Source organism: Ptiloglossa arizonensis, chromosome 1 (genome assembly GCF_051014685.1).
Source record: "Ptiloglossa arizonensis isolate GNS036 chromosome 1, iyPtiAriz1_principal, whole genome shotgun sequence".
NCBI lineage: Eukaryota > Metazoa > Arthropoda > Insecta > Hymenoptera > Colletidae > Ptiloglossa > Ptiloglossa arizonensis.
Window position 1 is genome coordinate 36,054,847 of NC_135048.1, and position 10,329 is coordinate 36,065,175.

Sequence of the window (10,329 nt, forward strand, 5' to 3'; positions counted from 1 at the left end):
CCAAGTATCAACATTTATAGAAGCCGATTTCGAAGAGTCGCGACGGCGAGAACGCGATCTCTTTCGTACCGTCTGGAACATTTGTCGCGCGCGTTTAACGCGATCGCACGGGAAACAGGGAGAGTCGAGGCGGATTTCAATTTCTTAATGGGAGAATTGGGAAGCAGAGCACACGCGCGTCGTTCAACGGACCGCGATAAATCCATCTCGCTTTTCCACTCGTACGTTACCGACGGAAGGATTACCGAACGGTACACCGATTTACTCTCCTTGCCTCTCGTTGCCTACCGACGTACTTTGAACCAAAGTTTTCGGAATTTTCGACCAATTTTGTTTCTCCGAGCGGCAATAACAACGACCGCTTCGAGAGGCCGGCGATTCCTCCGGTAACACGTAGGAACAGTTTCCGACGAGAAGGTTCGTCTCGTTGGCCAAAGGTTCGAGTGCTCGTCGTCGTTTCAAGAGTTGCGCCGATTCCAGTGTACGCTTTCTTAATTAACGAAGATAAATCGAAGGAAACTCGTTTAAAGCGCGACGAGGAGAACAGAGGGTGGGGGTAACCGTTCACCGTAAATCTTTCGAAATAATGGCTCGTAAACACTGTAACGCTTCAAGCAGATCGTAAATCACCGTTATTATTGGTGCGACCAATAATTAGGCGTAATAGCTGAAACGATATTTCAGCAATAAACGCCGCGCGGACGATTTTTCTTCCGGAGGATCGTTTCGGTAACAAGGCCACATATCACCGCCGATAATATTTACATAGATTTCCGAACGGTTTGATTTATCGGCCGCGTAAATTACACTGCGCATACAGGGCAGGTCGAACGATCGTTACAAAACGAAATTTCTCATTTCGGGTGAACGAGGCGCGGCCGAGTCGGCCAAGCGGCATTATCGAGGACGCGATCGACCGAGAACCGAATCTTCGACGTTCAACCTTCTTCGAGCACGTCGAACCGTTTGTTGTTTCACTCGCTCGTAAAAATTGGATACCGTCGCTCCGGTCGTCCCGCCGCGACCAATCGCGTTGAACGCGGCACGCAGATTTCTACGCACACGCATCGTCCTACGACGACGAAACTCGCAACGTCGCGGTGATTTCGTGCACGCGTTTTCACCGAGAAGATTATTTACGATCGCAGGGGAAAGAGAACGATACGTATCTTTCGCGCGAGTTCGAAACATTTGTTACCGATCGTTTTTCCGCGTTCACGAGTCCTTCGGTCGCACAATCGACCGTGGCGTTGGTAATCGAGTCGGTCGAGACTCGACCGCAATTTATTTCGCGATCTCTTGGTTCTCGATTCCTTGGAAGTTTTCGGCAAAGTCGTCTCGCTCGTGCCTCCGAAGGTGAAAGTTTTGCGAGCACGTGTCTACGCTATCCCGACGCGTCGAGCTGCCGTCGGTCGGTGATCGAGTTCGCGTGCACGCGTCTTTCTCGCGGAATGCGTTTCCCGCGACGCGATGCGCTCACGAGACCGGTGCCAGCGACTCCGACGCGGCCGTGCTCATTAGCAATCACGAGGAGGAATCGTTCCGTCGGCGCCGAACGGTGTGTCTAGTCGCGCGTTTATCGACTGGTCGACCGTATCGACGGTAGCTCGGTAGCTACCACCGGTGTGCAACGCCGTAACGACATCGTTATCGTTTCACGCCGATCGCCAATCGCCGATCGCCGATCGCCGATCGCCGATCCCTGTGGTCCGTTCGATACGTTGGAACGCGCTCCGATTTCTTGTCGATGGACGCGGCGCAACGCGACACTGGAATACAATCGCCACTCGGTGAATCGTCGCGTAGCGATTTCAACGTCGAGATTCGCAAAGACCTCGCAAATGTCGGAGGTCGTTCTGTTTGGCAAAACATCTGTAAAAACTTTTATACGACCGTTTGTTTTACTTCTCCGGCAGTCTCGAGTTCCCACTTTCTCACGTTCTTACCTTCTCGAAAGAGTCGAAGCTGCGACGTGCATCGTGATATACACGAGGAACCGCCTCGTCGGAATACTAATAGTCGAAATAGCAGCCGATCGCAATCCCAGGAGAGGGAAAATTGGGAGAACGTTACGCGGCGAACGTTAGCGAGCACCGATTCCCCCAAGATCGTTCGTACGAGTTTACCAAAGGGCGAACTTTTCCATCGACGTACCGAGGACGGCTTCCGTCGCTCGTAATTCCGTTTCGCAGCGCTGTTAAAGACTGTGGGATCGCGGCGTTGAATCGTTCGTCGCGAGCACCATCGTCCACGATACACCGTACCAGTTTTACCGTCGTCCACTTTATCGGCGGGAAATCGAAACACGTTGCGAGAGGGGAACGAGCTCGCGATCGCCGCCCCGATACCGCTGCGTTTCGCGCTGCTCGCCGGGAACACGGCGACGCGGAACGCACAGAGCCGAGTACCTAGACGAAACAACGATAACGATGATGGATCGGAAGCTGGCCTAAAAAACCCTCTTTCGTTGAAACAATCTCGTAGACGGAGGTTGCGCGAGAGCGAGACGGTGGGAAATATCGAGCAACGTTCGCCGATCGCCACGAAGTCGTCGAAACTTGTTATTAGCAACGGAAAGTTTTTCCTTCTTGCAAGGACTCGTACCGCGCGTGTCTCCAACTAGAATTCGGTGTCGCTCACAGTGGAGCAACGTTCCAAAAACAAGAGCCGAGTTGGTTACTCGTAGCTCGAGATAACTAAAATCTTTAACAGATGCATCGTTCGATCGTAAAAGCGATGCGAATGCTACGGGTGAATCGCTTCGACTCCTCCCGGTCGGTCGAGAGAAAACGTTGCAACGGCTCGAACGTTTCAAGCTGCGCGTGTAAATTTTCGTACGTTTGCTAGAAATACCGAATCGAAATTTTTCGCGCGAATCGCCGAACGCGTTTGGCCGCAACGATGGGTCATCGGTCGCGACGATCGAGTTCTCCGCTGTATCGAATACGAAAGTAACGCAACGAACTCGGTGCGCCACGACAACATCGATCGATGAATCATTTTTATCGAGAACGAAGAAAAATGAACTCGGAGCGCGAGACGGTTTCGCGACAATTATCGGCATCGACGTTCGTGAAATCAGGATAGGTAATTCCGCGTGCAAACAAGTAATACTTCGCTCCGATTGCTCGACGTGTTTGTATTTAATTAATTATAACTTACGGCGCCGGTTTTGTTCGACCGCTTTCATCGAGAGGCAAACGGTGACGCTCTCGCGTTGCAATCGGCTTTAATGCCTGCGTCAATAACGACCGCGTCCTTTCACGCGCTCTACGCGATCATCGTCGAGGCTTCGCGTTCGACGCTTCGAATATTCGTCTCGATGAATCGTTCCGCTTGATTTCGAAGCATAATGAATTTAAATGTTTACTCGCGACGCGAAAATAAATTGAGTACCGGCGCGCTTCGTCGATTCGTTCGGGCGCGAATTCTCCCGTCCCCCGATCGAAAATACCACCCCTCGTTCCGCTCCGATCCGCATCGTTTCGACGCTTCGCCGATAGCACGTTACGAGAGAAAGGTGAACGATGCGAACGGTTGTTCTCGTTTCTCGATGCGACGTCGACCGACGATACTGCCGATGTTAAGGAAAAACGAACGAAAAATGTACGTTCGTCGGCGCGTAACGAAAAACATCGAAACGTCAGAGGTCTCTTACTTCGCCCGTTGCCATTTACCGACAAAAACCGCGTGTTCCTTCCGCGAATATTTTTACAACGAAGCGTAGGAACGGTATCGATTGTAAATACCGGTGCCTTGATCAACAGCTTCCAAAATAGTCGCGCGAAATGGAAAATAATCTCCGAAGGCTGCTCGTATTTATTGTTCGCGAGGCACGACGGCCCGACCATCCGGACCCTCTAGAATTTCACAGAAATTCACGGTGTATCGCGTACGCCCAAGAATCTCGATAACGGAGCTTCGAAGTTTCGGAAACAAATTTATCGAGAAGCTCGTTGGTATCGCGTCGAAGCTTCGCTTTCGATTCCCATTCTCTGGCAACGAGAAAAAAGGTTTTACCGGCTCCTCGTTGAACGCGAAATTGTCAAGTACGAGCAAAAACGTTATCGTCCCCTGTGAACAACAGGTAGCCGCGGTGACCCGGTATTGCGGTGATCCGGTGATCCGGTGATCCGGTGATCCGGTGATCCGGTGATCCGACGATCCAGTGATCCCGTGGCGCTCTTCTGTTGGTCCCGTCGTGCCGGATAACGTCTGCACAAAGCAGCTTCTGTAGTAAACACGTGTCACTAATAAACGTCGCGCCGACAGCAACGACGAGATCGATTCTATTAATAGGACCAATTACCAAGTGTATTTCACTCGCCGCGTGCATAATGCAATTTCTAACCAACCGGAGAACCTACTACGTCGTTTTTCTCATCTTCGGTACGTAATACGTACATACCTAGGTACATTATTGCATCGAGAGTCGTATATTTGAAATCCAATTTAATCCGTAGCTCTCGCCGTGACCTCTTCGTACCCTTCCGCCTCGTCTCTTTTCGTTATTGCTCCCGGAAGATGGTCCCGGTTCGAAAGTAAATATATGCGATTCGTGACTTTCCGGTGATCGCGCGACTCGTACTTTATTCGTATTCCGGTCACAGTTGAGACGCGTCCCGTTCGATCGCGTGGCTGATTTTTTCGTCGAACCACGGGGATTCGCGGGGAACGTCCACGTTCGATGCTACGTCCATGGAAACGGACGAACCGCGTGTCGCGATCTCAAGACGGTTTCTTCGAGTAAGCTCCGACACTCTCGAGACGTCTCCGATCGTATTACGCGCGCGGAGGAAGGGCAAACGCAACGAAGAAGAACCATCGCATCGGAGCGACTCGAGAGAAGAGAACCTGCCGGGACACGAGGAGGAGACCGCGAGGAGGCAAAGAGGCGCGGGGCGAGGGATCGAGCGAGTAGACGAAACAAAAGAGCAGAGGAGTGCAGTCGACAAGTTATGCAGAGCCCCTGAAGCGTGCATTTGACTAAGCTCGCCACCTCTTCCCCGTTCCTTTTGTCCTCTTCCTCGGCATTCCGTTTTCCCCTCCTCCACCTCCTCGTTCCTCTTCGTCTTCTTTCGTCTCGTTCCGTTCCATCTTTCCCCGACCCCCTTCTTCGGTCGTCCGACTCTGCGACTTTATCTCGGGATAGCAGCTTCTTTCCGTCGGCTGATTACGTATGCGCGACAGAGACGAGCGCAAGCTTATGAAAGTGCAAGCCGGAGACGGGCCGAAGATCCCACCGTCTACACCCCTTGTTTCTCTCTTACTCCGCTCGGCTCCTCCTTCCACGTCGGACAAGGCGAGAGGCAATAAATAAGACGTACCGAAACCTACGAGCATTTCGCGTAAGAACCTCTCTAAATACATGCCGCGGGACGTGTCCGCGACTCCGCGACTCCGCGCGAGCGGATCTTTATTGCCTCGTAAACGCGGCACCGACTCCCCTCGGTCGGTTCCCTGGTGCACGAATCACCGAAACAGATCGCGACGTTTTCAATGGAAAAACCTAGCAGTCGAAGACCCAGCCTAGCGATTCGGCTGCAACTTTATTGGATCGCGCGCGCGATTCGATATCGGGATTTTCTTATCGCGGGAACGGTGGCGCACGATCTATCAACAGACAGCGAACGGCTTTCGAATTACCATCACGATTCCCTTTCGCGAACGATGCAACGTTTCGATCGCATCCCTTCCGACGACATACCCATGTCGAGTAAACGATTTTCCATAAAATTTAGAAAACGATATACCCAAACGAGCGGGCATTTCCGGTAGAATTCGTTCATCGAACGAGTTTAAACGACGCGAGGAGAAACGCGTTCAACCTCTTTTCGTAAATCGAAATCGCGCGTTAACTGTTCTTCGTACGAGTATCGCGCGTTTATCGCGCGTATCGATCGAAGCTTTGTTCCGTAATGCTGAAAACGCGAGTCCCGCGCGTAAAAAAAAAAAAATCTTTGACTTTTCATCGAGCACGATACACGCGGCAGTTCGAATCGACTCTAGTCGATTACGGAAAATTCCATCGGACAATGATCGCGTCGCACGCATCATCAAACTTTCGTTCCGGCTACATTTACATGCCGGCGGGCACTCTAAGCCGGTCGTTCGGCTCATTAAAAATTACGACACGCCGGTGTATTCGGCATGGGACCATTAACGAAATCGAATTGCGAGAACCCCGATTTCGCAGTTGGATGCTGCGTCCGCAGCGCCGTATGCAAACGAACGAACCAACGAACGAACGGACTATACACGCGTGCACGCAGGTAAATCGTGCACATGCACCCCTCCCCCTCCCCCCCCCCCTCCTGTGCTTGCTCGCGTGCATGCGTGCGTGCGTGCGTGCGTGCGTGCGTGCGTGCGCGGTGTACCGCCACGCTTTGCATTATCGCGCGCGCGAGCGTACGAGGTCCGCATTTCAATATCGGTACCCCGAGTGCGAGTCGTAGCTAATACAGCGAGTCGTATTTAATCGCATGCCAAGCGATAAGGGGTTGGGGCCAAGCAGGGTGTAAGCGGGAGGAGCGTAGAGTCGGTGTGGAAGACCCGAGACCTCGATAATCGTTAATAACTCGTCCCTCCCCGCTCCTCGGCTACCTCCGGCTGCTCTCTCGATCCCGGAAACCCTCGCCGCCAGCTCGCCGATCTTATGAATTCCCACGAAGAAATCCTCGGATCGTCGTGAACGAACGACGAGCCTTAAAGGAGGACGAAGCCAGAAAACTCTGCACATACATCCCATCCCATCCCATCCCATCCCATCTCATTCCATCCCATCCTTTCCTGGCTCCTTTTCTCGACGATATCCACCCTTTCCTGGCTTCTTCAAAGGCCGAGATATTTCATCCCTCGGAATTAATATGCACCGACTGGTTAACATCCAGCAAATTCCCAGACAGATACGTGAATCCGAGGGGATTCGATGCGCACCTTTATGAACGCGAACCCAACCACTCGGCCAAATAGACTTTCGGTTATAAAAGCGTATCGCGCACACATCACCGGGTTCGGAGGATCTCCTTCGTGGTTCGTGCTAACACGGAGAGCTTTGAGAAACGGCTTCCTAGACGCGTTGCCTTCCTAGGAATCGTTACAAAACTGTGCGAAATACAACATTCGTTCGTGATCTCAAATTGTATCGTAACAATCGAGGTAAAAGAACGCGCCTTGTATGCGACAACGTTCGTTTCTATCCTTGCGTTCTCCCAAACTCTTTTCCTTCCTGGACTCGATTCCCTCGCTATTAACGACAACGTTGTTCCGATCCAGGATAAACGTAACGTCGAGTCGGTGGCTGAAACAGAGGCACTCGAACACAACGTAGAGAGAAAAATTTGTCGCGTTTCGTAATTGTAGCGATTTCGATGGTTCGGTCGGTCGTGGTTCGTTTACTTCACAGTTTATAGCGTCAGCGGTCTAACGCAGCGGTCCGCGGAGGAATCGCGAGAACACGTCCCAGCCACATTTCATCGAGATAAACAGGTTCTCCTTCTCGGAAAAATTACAATTGCGCGAGTCGGGTGAAAAAAGTTGGTTAATTATGCAGATTCGATGGGACGAGAGCGTTTTGAACGCGGTCGCGAATACAGCTCCGTTCACGATCGACCTCGACTAACGAACGACGTGAATTAACGAGCAGAGGACGAATCGGAGAAGCCGCGATCGTCGTTGAATACACGAGCTCCCAGGGGTTGCGTCGAACATCGAGGAATTCCTAATTCGCGGAGGAGAGGTCGTCGATGCTTCTCCTCTCTCTACCTCTTCCCGAGGCAAATCATCCAGAATTATTGCCAAGTCCGGACGAATGATTTTCAACCGTCGGTGTCGGCTCGTCGGCTCGTCGGCAATTTCAATATATTTCTCGGGATTACAAACACACAGAGGGACTCATCAATTTTGCATTATCTCACCGCCCTCGCCTCTGAGCAAGCTATTAGAGGACTGATCGATCGTTGCGGATAATCCACATTACTCGCTCGAGGCTGACGTACAGTATTGCCCGATTTCCTACTACAGTTCCGTTCGCGTAAATCCAGCGGTAAGGTCATTGAAAGTAAAATCGTGCTCGGATGAAAACTTCGGTAAGAAGATTCGGCTACCTGTTCCAACGAGAGGCGAGACACACTTTCGTGTTCTTCGCTCGAACGGTACAGACGACCTTGAACGTGTAACAGGAAAGGGACAACGAACGATCGGTGTATACGTTCGTATAGTCGACCATCTTGAGATCTCTTTCGGGAAACCCCGCGCGAACGGTTCGCGGACGACTACCTTGGAAGACGCGACCTTGAAATCCGAGACCAACGTTTCCGCTATCTTTGTCCATGGTTTTCGAAATTGGTCCGTACGTATACGTTTCAACATCGAGGGGACTCGAACGACCTACTACAACTTCCCCTTCTGCACACTTCCGAGTACGTGCTAACCAGACCCGTTTGACCTTGATGGCGCCAATACCCGAGCCTCTACCTTGTAACGCACTTGTATACACAAGTACCAATTTCCTCGGTAAAATTGTGAATACGGTGAATCGACGACACATTTACGATATTTCTATTTGGTAAACGTGTACATTGAATTGAAAAGTAGGTCGATATCGTATTACCTTCCGTGAAACAACCAACCAACGTTCCAGACAATTACTCTCTACGAATTAATCGTGGGATCCACCAACCGTGAAAATAACTCGAGAGTTTGAGCGAAAAGATTTATCCCGGGCATGAAAATTATCATCGATAACGACAGATTCGTTGAAATTTAGCTCGATTAGTAACATCGACAGGAATTCATTCAACCTTTACAACTATTTAAACAGACTTGGAACGTAAAGAGGTGAGCAGAGGAAGGAGAAGGACAAGGACAAGGAGATGGAGAAGGAGAAGGAGAAGGAGAAGGAGAAGGAGAAGGAGAAGGAGAAGGAGAAGGAGAAGGAGAAGGAGAAGGAGAAGGAGAAGAACAAGAACAAGAACGAGTCGAGGCAACGATTCCTGGCCGCGGGCCACGTCCAAGACGGTGAAACGGCCACGCTTGATTAACCCTTTTATAAATATCCCTACAAAGCATCCCTAATTTCCCTCTGGCAACTCGGTGGAGAAGGAACCTTGCGATCTCGTTTTCTCTGTTTCTCCGCAGTTTGGCCCCTTGGAGCTTTTCGTTCGTTCGAACAAACGTAGAACGTAGCGGCAAGTAACTCGGATTAATTATCAATACCGCCGTGTTTCTTTTTCTCGATTCTTATACTCCTTTGGTTCGATTTTTTCTTCGGTTATGCTTTCCGCTACTCTCGATACCCTTAAAACGCGACTCGAAACACCCGCGTGTGCCAGATACAACGGAGGAAAAGCGAGGAGCGCGAAAGTACGATACTATATAGGAGATTCGCGTCGGAATAAAAGTATCCGGAATACGCGGTGCCGCGAAACGATGCGTTGTAATTGTACGTGACATGGAAAAGCAACTCGTCGCGTCGCGTCGCATCGCGTCACATCGCTTCAGAGGGAAAGTGGAGTTTATTCGAGACTGGGATAACGTTGCTCGTTGTCCAACGAAATAATACGACTATCGAATTCGTGAAAACAAGTGTACTTGATTTTTTCCGAAATTCTGAATATCGAATATCTTGTAAATCCATTTCGAACGCTACGCCGAGAAAAATCTCTCTCCGCGCACGTTCTTTCTCCTTCTAGTTTTCACCTTCTAAAACGCGCAATCCGAGCTAGGAATTCCTGCTCGCAACGATTGATTTCTCCCATGTCGTTGTAAAAGATGTTAATCTTTCGTTTCCAAGGCGCAAAGTACTAATTTGTCCATATCTCGGACGTTGCGACACGTTGTATTGACAGATACGACGTTTTTAAAGGAGATAATAAAAGTGGTAAGATACATTCGTGGCGGCTCTACGGTCATTCCGGCGCTTTCTTGAACGCATTTCTCGTTTCGTATGGAAAGCGATCGTACACGCGTACATTACGTAAAAACTGTTTGGCGCCGAGTCGTTAATACGCGTGTCGTACAATCTGTAGCTTTCAGTGGTCCGACAAAACTCATTAATAATGCCCACTTAACTAATTTTCCGTCACGGCTCGACGAGCCGCGCCTGCTCGAGCCAGTATGCTGGTTTCAATCGCTCGGAATCTCGTAACCGATCGAACCACTCGACTTTTTCCGTTTTATCGGATTTGTGGCCGACACGGAACGAGGTATGTATCTCCCGCGCACTCCTACCTCTTCACTTGCTCGCCGACCCTCCTCTCGTTGCGCCTAAATTTCAATTTAACGTTCGATCGAATACGTACTTGGCCGTTAAATCGTCGACAAAGTGTT

General features: G+C 50.6%; 1 long non-coding RNA gene across 1 annotated transcript; it reads right to left on the minus strand.

The window, feature by feature from the left end:
• Nucleotides 1–3,513: 3,513 nt before the first annotated feature.
• Nucleotides 3,514–4,502, minus strand: LOC143152420 (uncharacterized). Its single transcript, XR_012993572.1, has 2 exons — nt 4,409–4,502; nt 3,514–4,215 (listed from the first exon to the last, which is right to left on the minus strand). It is a non-coding gene; the product is annotated as an uncharacterized LOC143152420 (long non-coding RNA).
• Between the last annotated feature and the right edge of the window lie 5,827 nt (nt 4,503–10,329).